This window comes from Neoarius graeffei, chromosome 1, assembly GCF_027579695.1.
Source record: "Neoarius graeffei isolate fNeoGra1 chromosome 1, fNeoGra1.pri, whole genome shotgun sequence".
Taxonomy (NCBI): domain Eukaryota; kingdom Metazoa; phylum Chordata; class Actinopteri; order Siluriformes; family Ariidae; genus Neoarius; species Neoarius graeffei.
The window spans coordinates 113,624,313-113,645,662 of record NC_083569.1 but is presented as its reverse complement, the minus strand read 5'-3'; the positions used below and the strand labels follow the sequence as shown (position 1 = coordinate 113,645,662).

The following is a 21,350-nucleotide window of genomic DNA, read 5'->3' as shown; positions in this document are numbered from 1 at the left end:
CACTGTCCCTATCTCAAGTGCAGAGTGTGAGCGGGGTTTTTCGCAGATGAACTTAATTTGCAGTGTTATTACAATACATGCCCAGAAGCGCCCCCCCCCCCCTTCTTTTTTTTCCGCACCAGAGCCAGTCATCCTCTGCGCTCTGGGACCTCCCACTTTACAAATTAAGCACTGAAGCTAATGGTGGATTTGGTAGGGACCTGGATGTTAAACCATCCTGTATTACAAGATTATAAGATTGTTCTGGAAATTTCCAGTAATTTGACACCTTCGGTCTCATTAGTCTGCTGCCCACATTAATCAGATTATTGTGTGAGTTCCGCCGCCGCCACAAAAACCACATCGCCAGGTCTCGCCTCATCTCCATGCTTTACTTGCAAACTTGAAGAGTGCGCTTTTTTTTTTGTTTACGTATTACGTAGATGTGCTTATATTATGTGTCAATTTGCACATGCAGGACACTTTTGGGTCGTTTTCCGTTCATATTGGAGATCGCATACAAGTCTCATATAATTGGTAATGTGAACGGCCTAACAAAAAAATCGGATTTCACAACAAATCGGATATGGGTCGTTTCAGGTTGCAGTCTGAACATAGTGTAAAATGCTCTTTTCACTTGCAACTGATGGCAGTAGTGATGAAGATGACAAATATTTTCCCATTCTCATTACACACGTGGATGAAAACACTGGGTTGATAACAACATCTTTTATTGATATGCCGGTTATTAACTCTGCAACTGGGGAAAATATAGCTGATGCAATAGTGGATTCTCTGACAAAAGTTGGTTTAAATTTGGAGCAGTGTGTTGCATTTTCATCTGATAATGCATCTGTTATGACTGGTAAACAACGTGGTGTACTAGGACACTTGCTAAAGAAGAACTCGGATATTTATCTGATGGGTTGTCCATGTCATCTGAGTGCTCTTGCTGCAAAAAATGGAGGAAAGGCTCTGAATGGGTTTGATGCAAAAGATTTCCTCATAGATCTCTACTATCATTTCCAGAAAAGGTGAGCATTACTGCAATTCAAACATTTATTAAAGTTTCCTTTGACAATTTTTTGCTAATATTATTATGTAATATTTATTGATATTTTGAACTGACATGTTCCTTGATAAAATATGTTGTTTACACTTTACTATTTTTTATTTAATATTTATTGCTATTTTGAACTCTGATATATGATATTTATAAAATAAACACCTGAGGGAATGCAATAGTGTACAATTATTTCCTTTTATATTTTCAGCGCAAAACGGAAGGACCAACTTAAAGAAATGCTCGAGTTTTGTGATGTTACAGTGAAGAAAGTACTGAAGCATGTGAGCACCAGATGGTTGAGCCTGCACAAGTGTCTTGACAGAACACTGGAATTGTGGGATGGACTGAGAAGTTACTTCCTAACGCACTTTGAGGATGATGAGGATGATGCATATGAGAGTCCTGGAGGAAAAGGTCCACACAAGCAAAAGAGAGTATCAATCCAGAAGGGTACAGCATGAGAATGGAGACTTGTTTCAATATTCAAACAGCCTACATGTAAACTGTACATCTTGTTTCTGCATGCAGTTATGCCTCTCTTCGATTCATTTAATTTGTTGCTGCAATCTGAGGTACCAATGATTCACCTGCTCCACACAAGCATGCTCAACTTGTTCCGATCCATAATGAGCTGTCTCATATTGCCAGAGCACATGAATGAAAAGGACATTCTGGCCATTGACTTCAACGACTTCAAAGTGCAGAAAACAGATGACGACCTTTTCATTGGCTATCAGGCAATGGAGGCCATAGAGAAAGATGATATTGAAGGGACATCTGCAGTTAAAAAATTTAGAAGTGAAGTTTGCTCTTTCTATCTAAATTGTCTGAACTACATGGCAAAGAAATTCCCTCTTCATGACCCAGTTGTGAAACATGCTGCTGTTCTTGAGCCCAGGCACAGGGAGAAAGCTTCCATGACTTCTTTGCTTGAACTGATCAAGATTATGCCCTCCTCTCTTACAGGACATTCAAAGGATACACTCTAAAAAATAAAGGTGCTTCAGTGGTTCTTCAAATCTCTGGATGGTTCCATGGAGAGTCAAAACTCTGTAATGAACCATTACATTATGCGAAAGGTTCTTCACATTGGAAATGGTTCTTCAGAGCCTGGCATTCTCTTACCATTTGCTGGTCAATGCACATAGGCTATGTTTACACAAATCTGTCTTCACTGCTCAAACAAATGGTTTAAATGGTTCTTTAAAGAACTGTTGCATGAACGGTTCTTTGAAGCCCTGAAAAAGGTTCTTCTATGGCATCGCCCTGAAGAACCGGTACTGGCCCCATTATTTTTTAGAGTGTACATTGTGCAGGGAGTTTTGCACATTCCATACCATAGTGACTGTGATGTGCCTGCCTTCAAATTAGGAGACAGAGTAGATGCTTATTGGGTAGCTGTTGGGAGAGTAAGAGATAATGTAACTGGCCAGCTCAGGTATCAGACATTGTCCACAGTGGCCATGAATATTCTGTTAATTCCACACAGTAATGCTCATTGTGAATCTCTCTTCAGCATGGTGAAGAAAATTACAACAGACCAAAGAAGTCAGCTGGGGAAAGGGAAAGATGGACATGCAAAAGCCAGTGTATATGAAGACACCCATGGGATTAGGAATACATTGTGTGGTATTCTGGCATCCAAAATTAACATTTTCAAAGACACCACTTGTTTCAGCTGGAGTCCAGATGAAAAACTTGTGACAAATGCTAAATCTGCAATATATAAAGCATTACATTAGATCAGATGATCAAATCTGTGTAATAAAATGTACTTATTTGATTCCTATTTATGTTTAGTTGTGTTTTATGCTTTGTTTAAAGTGAATTAGTAGCAACATCTTTAAAAACAATTGTCCGCCAAAATTTGAAATTGGCAATTTGTGCAACGGTACCGTGCGCGAGTAAAATCTACCTCTTTTTCTTGTGAAAAGGTTGGCATGTATGTATGTTACTGAATTAATTTTTGTGACTACTGAGATTAAATGTAAACACAGAGGAGCAAGAGTTGAGCGGGGTGGAGATTATTGAGCTTTAGCTGAGCCTAGAGCAAGTTTTCCTCACTGAAAATCACTTCAGTTGCTTTCATGACATGTAAGATTATTCTATACCTCAGGATTGCTGTTTAGAGCATCAAAATGTGTTAAGATTTCTGTTCATTTGGCTTCAGTTATCTTATCTTTTGGGACAGGCTCTGTTTTACAGGGGTCAGACTGTGGAATGTTCCTTTGACAGCCAGTTTAGGAAGACGGTACTCTCTCATTTCAATATTTTATGGGCCTCACACACACACACACATACACACACTCCTATGTTAGTTTGCTACAATTATTTTTCTCAGCTAATGGTGAAATTATATTGTACTATTTCACTTGAATTTATAATATTATACTTTGGAGGTATTCTGACACTAAGCTCTATTAAGCTGAGCCAAAGAACAGCGAGTTTAAAATGTTCAGAGGGTCTTGTGTGTGTAACCATCTTGTGTTCTTCACCCCTTATCATTGTGAGGGCATTTCGTGTGACAAACACAGACTTGCCATGAAGTTGTAAAACCCTGAAAATGTCATGGTAAGAAATATGAGCAGGTCGGTTTTATTTTAGATCGTGGAAGGTATGTTTTAGCCAATGAGAAGCCTGTATTGGGCAGCCAATCAGAAGTCTGTGTTCAAACAAAGAAAAGTCATTTTAGCGGAACTCCATACTGAAGAAAATCTGGCAACCCATCGAGTTGATTTTTCATCGACACAAAGGGATCCCAGCCGGCCCCGCCCCTCGCGATTCTGATCGTCTGTTTGATTTTGGCTGGAACGAGAAGCGCGAGCGCGCCTACAGAACTTATTTTTGTCTGCAGATAATTTCATATTTATCGGGTTTTTCCACCGAGAACAACTCAAACAGCGCAACACAATAATCACCACTATACACACTTTAAAAAGATGTCAGAACAAGTGAACCAAAGAGAGAAAAATGAAGTGAAACCCGGGAAGAGAAAGAGAGTTTTGCCAGAGGAAGAAAAGGAAAGAAGCGGTGAAGGAGTGAGAGAAAGGCCAAGAAATCTTTCACAAGAAAAGCCACAAGCTGAAAGAGAAAGAAAACGGGTAAAAAATGAATGAATAGAAATGATGAGTTGTAGGAATTTAATTCTAAATAGTGATGTTGATTTTGAAGTCACTGCGAAATCCTTCGGGATCTGACAAGTTGACCTGAATCCACTCAGTGTTTTCATGAATCGTCTGTCTTTTGTTTTCCAAACATTTTGCTATAAATCCCTAAAGCACACTGTAGTTTATAGTAATAAAAAGAATAATATACATGTGAGTTTGGAGAAATTTATCTTCTTGTGATGAAATTGAGGCCAGGGAGCAGACGAACAGGCTAAACCGACTGTCTGCTAGCTGCACAGAGTCGTCACTCAGGGTCCACGACATTGAGACTGTGTCTGTTCCCCGAGCTCAACAAAAAGGTAGAAATTTTCAGAGAGTTTGTTCCAGTAACCTAATCAATATAAAATTAGATCATACTGACTGTACAGCTGCTGCCAGCACCTTTGATCTAAAGGTGGGGCTATTAAATATTAGATCTCTTACATCTAAAGCGCTAATGGTTAATGAACTCATTACTGATCAGGAGTTTAATGTACTTTGTTTAACTGAAACATGGATTAAGCCAAATGAATATATAGCATTAAATGAAGCTAGTCCTCCTGGATACAGTTATATACACCAGCCTCGTCTAACTGGCAGAGGAGGAGGCGTCGCGGTTATTTATAATGATTATCTAGGTGTAACACAAAAACCTGGTTATAAATTTAATACATTTGAAGTTCTTCATACTCATATAATGTATGTAGCCTCGAAAAATAAGTCTACCCAGTTAATTCCATTACAACCCCTGGCAAAAAATATGGAATCACTACTCTTGGAGGATGTTCATTCAGCTGTTTTACTTTGTAGCAAAAAAAACAAATCACAGACATGACACAAAATTGTTTTATTTAACAGCTGAAACATTCTGGATTTGTAAAATATACCTCAAATTATATGAAATTGTTGTAATTAACGGAACATTTTTTAAAATATCAAATAGAAGAAAAAATTATGGAATCACTCAATGATGAGGAAAAAATTATGGAATCAAGCTATAACTTGCATTTCTAAAACAAATATCCGCACAAGCCTAAATGTGCAAATTAGTCTGCAGTTAAAAGAGACTGCTTGTAGCCCTGAATGAGCTGTTGCACCTGGCTGATTGACAGAAAACATGGCCCCAACAAGAGAGCTGTCAGTTGAAACAATGGAAAGGATTATAAAACTCCTTAAAGAAGGTAATTCAACACGGAGTGTGGTAAAAGATGTTGGTTGTTTCCAGTCAGCTGTGTCTAAAATTTGGAGCAAGTACAAACAAAATGGGAAGGTTGTAAAAGGGAAACATACAGGTAGATCAAAGCGTCAGGACAGGAAACTCAAAGCAAGATGGCTTGAAAATAGACAATGCACAAGAAAAGAAATGAAAAACAAATGGGCAGAAACAGGAGTCAATGTTTGTGACCAAAATGTAAGAAATCGGCGGAAGGAAATGGGATTTACATACAGAAAAGCCAAAAGTTAACCATCATTAACACCTAAACAGAAGAAAACAAGGTTGCAGAGGGGTTAAAGAGAAGGAGTCGTGGACTGTGGGTGATTGGATCTCATCTCATCTCATTATCTCTAGCCGCTTTATCCTTCTACAGGGTCGCAGGCAAGCTGGAGCCTATCCCAGCTGACTACGGGCGAAAGGCGGGGTACACCCTGGACAAGTCGCCAGGTCATCACAGGGCTGACACAGAGACACAGACAACCATTCACACTCACATTCACACCTACGGTCAATTTAGAGTCACCAGTTAACCTAACCTGCATGTCTTTGGACTGTGGGGGAAACCGGAGCACCCGGAGGAAACCCACGTGGACACGGGGAGAACATGCAAACTCCACACAGAGAGGCCCTCGCTGGCCCCGGGGCTCGAACCCAGGACCTTCTTGCTGTGAGGCGACAGCGCTAACCACTACACCACCGTGCCGCCCTGGGTGATTGGATGACAGTTATATTCAGTGATGAATCATGAATCTGCATTGGCCAAGGAGATGATGCTGGAACTTTTGTTTGGTACTGTTCCAATGAAACATATGAAGATGACTGCCTGAAGAAAACAAGCAAATTTCCACAGTCATTGATGATATGGGGTTGGATGTCAGGTAAAGGACCTGGGCAGATGGCAGTCATTACCTCTACAGTAAATGCACAGGTGTACATTGAAATTTTGGACACTTTTCTCATTCCATCAATCAAAAGTACTTTTGGTGGTGAAGAAGTCATTTTTCAGGATGATAATGCATCTTGCTACAGAGCAAAGAGCATTAAAACTTTTCTTCAGGAAAGGCAGATCAACTCAATGGCATGGCCAGCAAACAGTCTGGATCTCAGTCCAATTGAAAATATATGGTGGAAATTGGAAAAAAAAAAAAGTCCATGACAAGGCTCCATCCTGCAAAGCTGATCTGTCAACTGCTATATGAGAAAGTTGGAACCTGACTGATAAAGAATATTCTTTTTCATTAGTGAAGTACACGCCTCAAAGAATTCAAGCTGTCATAAAAGCCAGAGGAGGTGCAGCAAAGTACTAATTGTGATTTTTTTTTATTTATGATTCCATAATTTTTTCCTCATCATTGACTGATTCCATAATTTTTTCTTCTACTTGATCTTGAAAAAAATGTGCCATTAATTACAAAAAATTAATTTAATTTTTTTGAGGTATATTTTACAAAGCCAGAATGTTCAGCTGTTAAATTAAATAATTTTGTGTCATATGTGTGATTTTTTTTTTTTTTTTTTGTGCTACAAAGTAAAACAGCTGAATTAACATCTTCCAGGAGTAGTGATTCCAAATTTTTTGCCAGGGGTTGTACTTATTATTTACAGGCCCCCGGGGCCATATTCTGAGTTTCTTTCTGAATTTGCAGATTTTATCTCAGCTCTGGTTATTTCCTTAGACAAAGCTTTAGTTGTCGGAGATTTTAATATTCACTTTGATAGCCCAGAAGACCCTTTAAAAACAGCATTTGTGTCCATTTTAGATTCAGTAGGGATTAATCAGAATGTCATAGGACCCACCCATAATGGTGGTCACACCCTCGATCTAATATGAACATTCGGGTTAAACATAGACAATATAGTCATACTTCCACAGTCCGAAGTTATCTCAGATCATTGTCTCATCTCATTCAAACTATGTCTGAGTAATAATATATGCACCTCACCATGCTACTGTATTAAACGTACATTCACATCAACTACTGCACAGAGCTTTATAAATTATCTCCCAGAGTTATCAACTTTGATTGGGTCACTGTCAGCCCCTGCAGAACTTGATCAGGCAACTGAATGCTTAGAGTCAACATTCCGCCATATCTTAGATAATGTAGCTCCTCTTAAAAGGAAAATGGTCAGAGACAAAAAATTAGCACCCTGGTATAATGATGACACTCCCACATTAAAACAGACCACTCGAAAATTGGAATGTAAATGGTGTCAAACAAAATTGGTAATGTTCAAATTAGCGTGGAAGGAGAACTTCCTGAAGTATAGAAAAGCTCTTAGTGCTGAGAGATCAACATATCTCTCCTCCCTAATAGAAGATAACAAAAATAATCCTGGATTCCTATTTAATACTGTAGCAAAATTAACCAGTAATAAGTCCAGTATAGACACATGCATACCTGTAGTATGTAGTAGCAACGATTTCATGAATTTTTTTTAATGACAAATTTGAGAATATCCGACAAAAAATTTAAACTACTAATTTAAGGTCAGACAATGTAAGTGACCTTGTAGTGAACTCATAAATTGTTCCTAGGCTTAATGGACCCGAGTGTTAGAAAACCTCCTAAGTAGAATATCATAAATTCATGCATGGTGCTATACACAAGTTGCAAGTGCTCGATGCGAGAGACTAAGTACAACAACATTGATAAAGAGTGCTTGGCCATAAACTGGGTGGTCTTCATGCTCTGGTATGACCTGCTGGGATGCTGTTTCACCCTCTGCTCAGATCATGCCTTATTCCAGTGACTCCACCACGTGAAGGGTGCCAACGTATGGATCACCCATTGGTATTTAGCTCTGCAGCCCTTTAAGTTCAAAGTGGTCCACATGCCAGGAGCACAGATGGTGGTGGTGGACTACCTCTCCCGTCAAGGAGGGTCGGCTACAGGCCAGACAACTCCCTGGCTTGAGTGGGACGGTGGGAGTAAGTAAGTACAGTAAGTAAATTTAATTTATAAAGCACATTTAAAATAGTTTTCACTGACCAAAGTGCTGTACATAGGGTAGCTAAGAAATCAGAGGTAAAATGCACAAACACAGCACAAAAGAAAAGATGCATTAATAGCTGCAACAAAAGTACACATTACAAACACAGAGATTGACAGATAGACAAAGAGGCCAAAATTACACAAACAACAAATGAACAACAACATTGAATAACACCCACAACAAAAAGAACTAGGGAATGGGCAGCTAAGAGGTTGCAAAAGCCAGTGCGTAGAGGTGAGTTTTGAGCCTGGATTTAAAAGAGGAAATAGAGGGGGTGAATCTAATGTCTGGGGGCAAACAGTTCCACAGACTTGGAGTCGCTACTGCAAATGCCCTATCACCTTTTTGTTTGAGGTGAATCCGGGCCACATGGAGGAAACCTTTATCAGCAGATCTGAGGGACCTAGGTGCAGGGGGTGGTTTCAGAAGATCTGAGATGTAAGTGGGGGCTTGACCATGCAGCACCTTGTAGACTATTAGTAGGACTTTAAATTGGATCCTAAAACTAATGGGGAGCCAGTGTAAAGAAGCCAGGACAGGGGTAATGTGCTCTCTCTTCTTGGCACCTGTCAGCAGTCTAGCAGCTGCATTTTGCACCAACTGTAAATGCATTAATTGAGACTGGGGGAGACCAAGATAGAGGGAATTGCAGTAATCTAGCCGGGATGTAATGAAGGCATGGATGACTTTTTTTAGGTTTTCAAAGGATAAAGAAGGTTTGAGACGGGAGATCATTCTCAGCTGGAAGAAGCTATTCTTAATAACAGTACTAATCTGCTTTTTAAAGCAGAGTTCTGAATCAAGAGTGACACCTAGGTTTTTAGCATATGACTTAATGTATGGAGAGAGATGAGCAAGCTTGTCAGCCACTGAGGATCTAGATTTAGGAGGACCAAAAATGATAACCTCAGTTTTGTCATTATTTAGCTGGAGAAAGTTGTTGGTCATCCAGCACTTAATGTCCTCAAGACAATCCAATAATGGCTGTATGGAATCCCTAGATTTAAAGGGGAGATACAGTTGTGTATCGTCTGCATAGAAGTGAAAGGAGATATCATACTTTCTAATAATGTTACCTAGGGGGAGCATACACAAACAGAAGAGTACTGGACCCAAAATAGAGCCCTGCGGGACCCCATAAGAGACTGGGGCTGAGGAAGAGGAGAAATGACCGAGAGATACAGAGAAGGTTCTGTGTTTTAAATAGGATCTGAACCAATGCAGTGCTGTCCCATTAATGCCTACCCACTCCTCAAGACAAGAGAGGAGGATGTCATGGTCCACAGTGTCAAAGGCCGCACTAAGGTCCAATAGGACCAAGATTGCATTCTCGCCTGAGTCTAGAGTGAGCAGTAGATCATTAGTCACTTTGAGCAGAGCCGTTTCAGTACTGTGGAGTGCTCTAAAACCTGACTGGAATGGCTCTAGAATGTTGTGCTCAGACAGGAAGGGAAGCAGCTGGGACAGCACGACTTTCTCCAGCACCTTGGAAATGAAAGGGAGCTTAGAGATAGGGCAGTAATTACTCAAGCATTTACCATCCAGGTTATGCTTTTTAAGCAGGGGTTGGACAACCGCATGCTTAAAACACGCAGGAACAACACCAGATGACAGACACGAATTAATAATTACCTGTATGGAGGGACCAACTATATCAAAAGCTTCTTTAATAATATGAGAGGGGACAGCATCACCAGGAGAGGAGGTTGGTTTCGTGCGTAGGACTAGGTCCTTTAAATCTGCAAGGGGAATATTATGAAATTGACTGAAACTAGGTATAGGGCCAGGGGAGACATAATGGGGGGTTGGTGGTGGAAGGGGGAACTGAGCTCTGATATTCTCAATCTTGTCAATGAAAAATTCCAAGAATTTCTCACACGCATCAGTATTGGTGATAGGAGCTGGTGAGAGTGCTGGGTTTATGATTGAGTTTATAGTGTTAAACAGAATTTTAGGTCTGTTGGAGATTTAGGTCTGTTGCTGATTAATAATATCAGAGAAATACTTAGCTCTGGGAGCTTTGGCAGCTGCCTGAAAGGATTTTAGTGAAGATTTAAAGATTTCAAAGGAGATAGTGAGACCACCTTTCCTCCATTTTCTTTCAGCTTTCCGGCAGGCCTGCCTAAGAGAGCAGGTAGCTTCATCTGATCTGACCTGAGATTTGAAATGTGGTCGTCTATAACTAAGAGGAGCCACTAAATCGAGAATAGATGTGCAGGAGGAATGGAATAAAGCAATCAGTTCATCCGGGCAAGATGAGGCAGATGCAGCTAGACAAAGTAGTAGCAACAGCCTTACTGAGAAAACAGTCTGAGAACTGAGCTGTAGTGAGTGAGTTTATGCGTCTAGAGTAGTGACCAAGAGCTCTGACGGTCTGCAGAGGATTGGGAAGGATTGTGTTGAATAGGATAGGTATGTGGTCAGAGAAAGTAGCCTCCTTAATAGAAACCATATGACAAAATGAGGTCAAGGGTGTGACCCAGTGTATGGGTGGGTTGATCTATGTGTCGAGTGAAGCCAAAAGAGTCCAATACATCACCCTTACCAAGGGTTTGTCTGGGCAGCAAACATGAATATTAAAAATCACCCAATATTAATAACTGGTCATGCACTGACACATAATAAGAAAGAAAGCCTGAGAATTCAGCAATAAAATCTTTATCTGGCTTTGGGGGTCTGAGTATGTGACAGTGGGGGTGTGGTCAAACACCAGTTTGTGAATGGAGATCGAAGCCAGGGAAGGTGAGTGGCAAAATGATCACACCTGTGGTTAATTAATGTGCTATGTGTTTGTTTCTTCCCACTGATGGTGAGCTGATAAAAGGGTGGAGAGGAAAAAAGAGGGTGTCTCAGACCAGTGTTGGCTGTGTTTGTGTGCGCGTGCAAACTAGTGATCATTGTCCTAACAAATACTAAAAAGTGATTTTTCTTTAAGCAATAAAAGCGAAACTGATCCACAAATCCACCTGGCCTTGTGTTTCAGCGTCCTCTGCAATCAGAATTTTTATTGCAAATCACAATGACTGGATTTTTGTCTGTAAAATTTTTGACATGCCTTTGATTGAAGTTGACCCCACACTGACCCAGTAAGTAATACTGGATCATTTTCCAGAAATGACCAAGTCATTTATCATTTCCATAAATGACCAAGTATAATATTTTTATCTCATTTGATTAACTAGGCTCTCTTTACTTTTAGGACTTGTGTGAAAATTTGGTGATGTTTTACATCATATTTATGCTGCTTTTCAACTAGTAACTACACACAGTACAAGGCCTTATCAAAATCCATCAGTGCACCAGCTATGGTTCTCAGTGTACTCATAACAGTGCTTAAAACAGTGCGCAGATGCTTCAATAGCTGCATCTCTGTTTAAGTTGCCTGATTAGGAAGAGAATTTAGCTTGTTAATCTGAGTCTTTAGTTTATCTCAGCTTAATTGGAATAAAATGTTAAAAGTTGTAAGCAATTTGTGCAGATATTTTGGATTCTGGTTGCTGATGATTGTTGATAATTGTAGATAATACTTGCAAATTACATACTTGCTAATCAGGAAAAGGAAGAAAAAAAAACAAAAAAAAGGTTTAAATTAGATTGGTTTTGAAGCTGATGAGAAAATATTCTTCTAAGTACACAGACTGAAGTAGATCTGTGTCTAATGTGTGACAGAACATGATGAGTGATGAATTAAATTATGATTTTATTTAATGTAGACTATAGATTTAAAAATGTTGCAAACTTTAAAACTGACAGATGCACAAAAATATTCACACAAAAATACATTATTAAGTAACCAATTTGATAAGAAAAACCCATCTTTTGTATTATGATCTACAAAATCATTTAGATGTTTGATATTGATGATAAAAGATTAAAAAGGGTGATAATTGTTTACAACTAAACTCACTGCAGTTCATTTTATTATTTGTTCCACAAAAAGCAGTGTTATTTTAACTTTTTCTGAAAATGTGAACTTGGAACCAAAGAATGCTTGCTGCAATTGTAAAAAAAAAAAACTGCAATGACTTAACTATAAATATATACTACTACGACTAATCATGGGGAAGCCTAAAGGTTAGAGAAGCAGCTTTGGGACCAAAAGGTTGCCAGTTCGATTCTCTGGACCAGCAGGAATGGCTGAAGTGCCCTTGAGCAAGACACCAAACCCCCAACTGCTCCTCAGGCTGCTCTAGGTATGTTGTACATCACTATGGATAAGGGCATCTGCGAAATTATTGTAATGTAATTATGAAGTATATTTAACAAGATAAACATGGACAATGAATAGTCAGAGATAAACAAGTACCTTCATCAACAATCTTGATTTAAATACACATATAGAGATTGCAGAGAGATTGCAGAGATTGAAACATTATTCCAGAGTTTGGGAGCAATGCAACACAAACATTTCCACCAACTAAGCGGCCCATGAGATGAACCTACTGGGATGGAGTATACTGCTTTTCAAAGAAGGTATGGCAAAGTGAAACAACTTTGTACTCATTGTAGAATTTAAAATCCTGCCAAAGTAGATTGAGTAAGAATGGAATATTGTGCTCACTTTGTTCTTTTCTCATAAGGACTAGCTGAGGCTTTCTAAAAGAGACAACACCACAGACAGTTATTTATACTGTATGCAATAATTAAGTCTAGAAGTTACGAGAGTCTTTATACAACAAGGTGACATTAGTAGTCCAAGAAAAGGTTCTATTCATCAAAGCTTTGATGTATTTAATTTAGCCTTTCATTTTGCATAGCTGTGCAGTTAAATCCACTCAAACATTCCTTTTTAGTGCTGCTGTACTGAACAGTCATCCCATTACACTATGTTGGGCAAAATGGTCCCCAGTTGTAGGCAGGCTGCCCCGTTCCATGGCCCAACTGGAAGTCCAGATACTGCACAAGCACCCATACAATGACAAACTTAGCATAAAAGATGGGTAATGAATTGCTCAAATAATATCTGTTCAGCCACCTTCTCTGGTTTCCTGGGGTTGGGCCTCAGAAAACAAATAGCAACTGAATGAAGAACCTCTTTGGTCAGTAAAGCTTCTTAGGCAAGTCACACTCTCCTGGGATTTCACCCTGATAAGAGCAAGGAAGCCCATTGATGGGATGCTGGGGCATTAAACTCTTCAGACTGACTTGATCCATGGCCTGAGCTTCTGTTATTTACATATGTCTCCAGTAAGAGCCTAATGTTTTGGCTTCTGCAGGTTCATTAGAGAGTGGTCGATATGAGCAAGTTCTCAAAATTGCTGGCAGGTTTGGCATCATCCAAGCTTAGACCATAACAATAGCAGTTTAAAGTTAACATCTGAGCATTTTAGGAAAAAACAGAAGACAGACACAATCAGTGGTGTAGTCTACGTGATACGCAGGTATACGCCGTATGCCCACTGGAAAAGCTCAGCGATTTCCGTATACTCACTGAAGAGCTCAGTGATTTGCGTATGCGCATACGCCTGCCGAAAAATATATTCGTTATTTGAACTGGCCAAACCAACGTCAACATTGTCAGATGAATGTTCCACAGTTCCATTCCTAGATGCCTGTGTCCACCAAACGCGCTTTAGCGCTACAAGCGCCTATTCAATTCAAATCCTATGGGCTTCATTTATTAGACGCTGACAGAGCCTACTCAGCACTCAAGGCATTGCGAGTTGATCCAAGAGCAGAGAATTGACCCTTCTGGGAGCTCCGCCCCCCTAGCAACTGTTGCTATGTCAGTCAAGCCAGCCGTCTGCACTTGCCGTGTATGTAGCCAGTCAAATGACGTCAGAATAGAGGGGAAAGCATACAGGTCGTACGAAGCTACATAGTTTGATGCCTGTTGCCTTTGACTTGTTGCTAAGCAACAGTGCTTATTCAGTCATGACAGACTACGCGGCATTATCTAGCATTCAATCAAGCTTGCGAAATCATGAAACAAAAACAAACGACACTATTTCAGTGTTTTCAGAAGTGTCCTCAGCCATCACTCTGCAACACAACCAAGGAGGCAATGCAGACCTCAAATGCCAGAATATAAAAACACCTGGAAAGTCCTGTAGACCTTTTTTGCAGAGCTTGTGGACTAACACACTGAAGGGCATTGCATATTTGTTAATTAAATTATTTTTATCTTCTTTGAAGCAAACATTTGTTTTAGCACATCTAGGATGTTTTCTTGTTCATTTAAGCTGATGTGCTGAATAGATAAGAAATAAGAAATGCATTTAATATGTTAAAAACATTGTGTGATATGTGTTTAATTTACATGTCAATGTAAAATTTTCTTGATACATGAAAAATAAAAAAAAAACAATGATGGAAAAGCCCACTTATCTTAAGTTGAACGGTGAATCAAAATTTTATAAATTTTGTACATTTAAACCACATTTGTTTTGCATACAGTAGATCTGTACACAAAACCAGTTTCAAGATGCATATTACTCTGCATTAGGCAGTGATGGTGCTCATGAGGTGTTGCTTTCAGGTTATCGGACAGTTACAAGATGGATGAGTACAAGTAATAGCCACAACACACACGTGTTATATGTGTGTGTGAGTATAAATTTTTTTCCCGGGGGGGGGGGGGGGGCGTTACATGGCAAGCACTGAGTATACCCACTGCAAAAAAGTAGACTACACCACTGGACACAATTAACAGTTTTCCAATGATCTGTTTGATGACTGTCACTTCATCAGCGTGCACAGACTCACGGCTCACTGCAGAGAGAGAAAGGGCTTGCATAAGTATTTTTAGAAATACATTTCTCCTTATATTGCCATCAATGGTGGTACAAACTACTAAACAGTTTGAAGCAATGACGACAGCAACAATTTAGTAAGTTATGAGGCTTGTTCGTAAGTTCATAGTGAACTATGATATGACTGACCAAGCAGAATGAGATGATAGAAAGTTGCCTAGATAGCAACCAAACTAACACGGATGAACTATTCCAGTCACCATAGATTCTAAGAGGCAGGTTTTTGTGTACATGGATATGAGGGTCAAGGAGAAACATTAACATTTTCATATTTTTGTTGTCACCTCATAACTGCTTGTGGCCAAATTCTGCCCAATGAGCACCCACCTTGAAACATATTTTTTACCTCATGGTGTTTGGATTGTCTTTTAGGCATTCTAAATGTCATGAGTTTTACCTTCATGTTCTGTTGAAGCTCTGAGTATACAGTATCATCACCCAGACTGGCTTTCTCTAGTTGGGAACAAGAAACAAATCCTTGATTAATTTCCTGAATAAAACTCCAGCTCATCTAAATTGCTTAAGGGGGAAAAAAAAAGAAGACAAGAAACACCCGACCCAAAAATAGAGATGACCTGAAGGCTGCTGTCAAAGCAATCATGGCTTCGGTAACACCTTAGCAGTGATCGCCTCCATGCCACGCCACATTGATACAGTAATTCATGGTAAAGGAGCCCCCACCAAGTATTGAGTGTAGAAATGAACATACTTTTCAGAAGTTGGACATTTCTGTATTGTAAATCATTTTTGATTGATCTTAGGAAATATTCTAATAATTTGAGATATTGGATTTCTGATTTTCATGAGCTGCAAGCCATAATCATCAAAATTAAAACAAAAAAGGCTTGAAATATTTCACTTTATGTGTAATGAATATAGATATGAAAGTTTACCTTTTTGAATTAAATTATAAAAAAAGAGAACTTTTTCACGATATTCTAATTGTTTGAGCTGGATTAGTATTATGTCAGTAGTAATCATAAAATAATTCAATATTATGTTAACGGGCAGGCGGCACGGTGGTGTAGTGGTTAGCGCTGTCGCCTCACAGCAAGAAGGTCTGGGTTCGAGCCCTGTGGCCGGCGAGGGCCTTTCTGTGTGGAGTTTGCATGGTCTCCCCGTATCCGTGTGTGTTTCCTCCGGGTGCTCCAGTTTCCCCCACAGTCCAAAGACATGCAGGTTAGGTTAACTGGTGACTCTAAATTGACCGTAGGTGTGAATGTGAGTGTGAATGGTTGTCTGTGTCTATGTGTCAGCCCTGTGATGACCTGGTGACTTGTCCAGGGTGTACCCCGCCTTTCGCCCGTAGTCAGCTGGGATAGGCTCCAGCTTGCCTGCGACCCTGTAGAAGGATAAAGCAGCTTGAGATAATGAGAATGAGATGAGATGTTAATGGGCTGGCTGCCTAGCCAAGCCTTTTGGGTTAATCAATTCTCACTGCCTCTGTCAAAGTTGGTGTCATGTTCATGCACATTTGCACTGTAACGGATGTTAGATTAAATTTAGGTTCCAATCCTCTCCTTAGCATCAACTGAAAATGCACCAAAAAGTGCACTGTCTGCTGGTTTATTCTGTTACTTTTCAGTCCACCACATTCAGTCTGCCACTTAGTACTGTATCACTTTCAATATTAAAGTGCACATGAACACCAGACCACTCTTGTGAGATTGCTCCCTTTGAAAATTAAACCCAGAGGTGGGTAAAACCATGCCAGGTTGACATTGGTATGATAGAAAAAACACAGCTACAACGAATAAAATTGAAAATGGGTGTGTTAGATTTATGGTAGATATGCGAATGATCAATCATCAACAACAGTCAATAGTATCAGTGGTGCCGAGGCGGTGGGGGCCCCAAATCAAAATCTGCTTAGGTCCCTTTAAAATCTTGGCCTGGCCCTGGGGGAATAAAACCCTCAGGGATGTGCTATTATAGGAAATGAAAATCCACTACTTCACACTATCCTGATCTTGATGTTTCCCTGGAACAGCACATCACTGACTGTTTTGTTCGTGACATCATGACATAAAACAAGAGTAGTGTGCAAATGATCCATGATACAAAATACATTTTCATCATTTCACTCTACCTTTTACTTTCTTCGATTTTTTTTGTTGGTTTTAGTTCAATCTCAGCATAAGTCACATCACCAACACCTGCACCTTGTTCAGCATCAGCACCTGGAGTAGCAGAGAACAAAACCATCCCAGTGATCTTTAGCCGTGTAATAAATCACTCATAACTCATAAACAGAAACATAAGTCATGATCCATCTCTGGCTAAATCTACACTGAACACGAGCTGCTTTTTTAGAGAGTAAATCTTTAAACTCTGTTAGTTTCCTTTATCATTCAGTTTGTGGCATCTTTTTAAAGGTGCCCTTCCACCAAAAACGTTTAATACTGGCTCTTTTTGAAATACCATAGTTCACTCCGAGTTGCATATGCATGCTGCATGTGAAAATGTAATTCTATCCCCATTCCCTGTATTAGCTTATGAAAGAAAATAGTCGGAAACACGAGTGGATCTGAAAAAGCCATACGATCTTGCGTCACTTCGTAAATTAGTATTCATGGCCTCGCCCACCTTGGCTTGCGACCGCCCACGGGAAGGAAGTTTGGATTTAAGTGCGAGGAGAGATAGCAGAGCCCATCTCGTCAGTAGCTAACGAAGAAGACCTAACAGCAAGTTGAAAACATGGCTGAACAAGTTCGGGCCTGTGTTATTTGTGGCAGTAACACATCAACATTGCATTTCATGCCCAAGATAGAAGAGGTGAAGAAGAAATGGTTGGAATTTATCTTTGGAACACCACCAGCGAAGTGTAATGCAGCGTTAGTTCTGTGTTCTGATCATTTCAACCACAGTGACTTTTCAAACTTCGGTGCCTTCAGTAGTGGTTTTGCTTCGAGGTTGTTTTTAATCCCTGGATCTGTACCGTCAAGACGATCGACCACCAGCTCACAAGCTGTAAGTAAAACATGAACTTTTTGTTCGAAGGTTTTTGTTACAAAATAGCATGTTCATATTCTCCACGTTAGCATGCATGACATGGTCACAAGCTCGGCAGGGATGAGAGTTTTCCACTTTTTCTGAGTAAAAAACGACCTTTTATATTATGCCAAATCCGTTGAGAATTTTTTAAATTAATTTCAGGGGGTTGGGGTATGTTCCTTCATGCTGTTCAAACTTTATTAAGTCCAACAATGTTTACACATTATTTGTAAGTTGCCATCTTTAGTCTCGTTTAAATCTCGTTGAATGTGATGTAAAATTCATGCTATCTACATTGTTATTGGTCAAAACATCGATTTCGAGACCATAATAGCCAATCAAAACAGTTTTTACAAAGACACCCACATTCTTTTTAAGTCACTCATTCATTTTATTCGTTTGTTCGTTCAGTAAAAACCCAAACATTTGCTGAATTTTTATTTCCTCGCGTCGCACATCAATGACGTCAGCGCACGGTATTTTTCCCTTCGCGGTTTGTTCCTTCTCTCTCACCGTAGTAAGACACCCACATCCGCTTGTTCTGACTCACTGGAGGTAGCGTCACAGTGCTGTTAGCCAATCAGAGGTAACACGTTTACATGTCATGAATATTAATGAGTAAGAGCTGAAATCCTGTCGTTCTCCCCCCACCCACTCCTCCAGCAAACTAGAACAGCCTGAAACAGGAGAACCACTAGCCTAGTAAACTAGACCCATCCGCCTAGCGGCCAAAAATATTTTTGCCTAGCGAGTGGGTCTAGCCTCGCACCATATAAACAAAAACACCCCGGGCATCAAATCGTGCCCGCCAATCACAACGCAAGGTTTTTGTTTGGATTCTTTGGGCGGGCTTTTGCAGGAGTGACGACAAAGCTGCGCGACACTGGAGAAAGCACAACAGGAAAGATGGCTATGGCTAGTGAACAGCGCGCGTTTGACTCCGCTTTGGAATCAGTTTTAGAAGAATTAGACTTGGAGTTTTCGTTGAAACATGAGCAGGAAGAGGCTCTCCGCTCATTCCTTTTCAAGAAGGACATTTTCGCTGTTTTGCCGACCGGCTATGGCAAAAGTCTGATCTACCAGCTGCTCCGCTCGTAGCCAAAAGGATGGGGCTAGTTTGTGCAGTACGAAGAATTAATAAACAGCTTTGAAACATTACTTTTTGATTGTTTCTTATTTTCCCATTATTTTAAATTTAAGGGAAATTATTTCACCAAACACCACTAAATAAAAACTCTCAAAAACAGTTTAAGCAAACCCTTGAAAAACACTTGGAAAAAAAATGATTGTATGTGGTACAGACTCCAAACTTGTGGTCATTATCTCCAAACTTCTTAATATCTAGAACCTGTTTATTAATTAATACGCATTTTGAAAAATTATTTATTTCAAGGTCTCCCCCACTGCTTTCTGTCGCTCTGACTACGTCACAGTCACTGATGCGCTGATTGGTCAGAGCGTTGGCCTATACGCACAGAGAGTTTGAAAGACAGCGGTTTGTTCCTCCCACTCCTTCGGAAATGTCTACGGATCGAGGCCAGACTAAATATTCACATTTAGTCTGGCTTGCCAGGCTAGAGAACCACAGCATGTTTTCACCAAAACCGGCTCACAGGGTATTCATTCATACTAGAGACCACCGCACAATTAAGGGTTGTTTTACAATCAGGGTACAAAGTTTGTGTCACACGGGTCCAAAATTCAAATTCATTCAAACAGGTTCTTGTACCAGTTTTTAAGTGAAGGACAAGTTAAAGAACAGATAGGCATGTGTAATAGTTTGTATTATAACAAGATTAAGTGTAGCTTTAAGCAGGGCTGGGAGAAACAAATGAAGTGATTCTCGGAGAGGACATTTTTTTTTGACAATTCAGAATCCACTACTTCCATAGTGCTTTTAAATATAAGGCTGTAAGCTTTGTGTTAGTTGTCTCTCATATTTATGTCCCAATATCTTGACCACATTTTAGGATGAAAATAATCATTTTAGATATGTTATTTTATATTGAAAAATTAGCTGTCTCGGAGAGGACTTTTTTGACACAATTACATACTAATTTGATCAAAATAGTCTGAAAACTTACTGGCATTCAACATTAAAACTTAACTATGTTTCCAATGATATGGAACCAAATATTTGTTTTATGGTATAAAGAATGATTTAAGTGCATCCCTTTTGGAGCTACCTGTGGTCAAAAAAGCACTTTTTCTAAATGACACGAGTAATTTTGCTAAATATGACATATATTGCCATACATTCACCAAAAATAACATTATCACCAATTTTTTTTTTCATGGTAAATAGAGCTATCACAGGGCTACAATAAACAACCAAGTTTATTTAGTCAAGCCTTTTGATATTGAAGATAAGTGTTAAATGTGTTTTTTTTTAAGCTTGCGTATCCTGATTGTAAAACAACCCTTAATGAAAAAAACGATGCAAGGGGACCTTTAATGTGCAATATCTTTATGATTAGTGCTCGGTAGATCACATCACTGCTTTTAATGGAGCCTGTGATGGAACAGATTCTTCTGATCTGGAGGAAAAATGCAGACCCCGGATCCTGATATGTTTATGTATTAAATTATTGAATGTGCTGAAAATTTCAGGTGTTATTTGCTGACTTTGTTTCTCAACAAATGCATGAAATCTCCCAGCATTAAAAACACTGTACCATTGTTCCTGTTTGCCTTCTTTTTCTTTGTGACCTTTGCGTAAGTGGCTTCGCTGCTCTCAGTTGCAGCTTCACCTGAACACAGTGGAGTGTGTTAATCACACGCCCCTTCTGTACTTTACTGTATTGAGTTAATCTACAATTAAGTTACCTAATGTAAGAGGAAATGTCTGATATGAAATAAAGCTACATTGGTGCTTGAAAGTTTGTGAACCCTTTAGAATTTTCTATATTTCTGCATAAGTATGACCTCAAACATAATCAGATTTTTACACAAGTCCTAAAAGTAGATAAAGAGAACCCAGTTAAACAAATGAGATTAAAATATTATACTTTGTCATTTATTTATTGAGGAAAATGATCCAATATTACATATCTGTGAGTGGCAAAAGTATGTGAACCTCTAGGATTAGCAGTTAATTTGAAGGTGAAATTAGAGTCAGTTGTTTTCAATCAATGGGATGACAATCAGGTGTGAGTGGGCACCCTGTTTTATTTAAAGAACAGGGATCTATCAAAGTCTGA

The 21,350-nt window shown here is 39.4% G+C and overlaps 1 protein-coding gene and 1 long non-coding RNA gene across 2 annotated transcripts in view; both read right to left on the bottom strand.

Annotated features, from left to right (window-relative positions):
* The window catches only part of LOC132885959 (B-cell receptor CD22-like), a 163,643-nt gene that overhangs the window by 102,433 nt on the left and 39,860 nt on the right, over positions 1-21,350 (bottom strand). The gene's annotated exons all lie outside the window — the stretch shown is intronic.
* LOC132882366 (uncharacterized) lies at positions 15,043-17,331 on the bottom strand. Its single transcript, XR_009654206.1, has 3 exons — positions 17,246-17,331; positions 15,554-15,609; positions 15,043-15,115 (listed from the first exon to the last, which is right to left on the bottom strand). It is a non-coding gene; the product is annotated as an uncharacterized LOC132882366 (long non-coding RNA).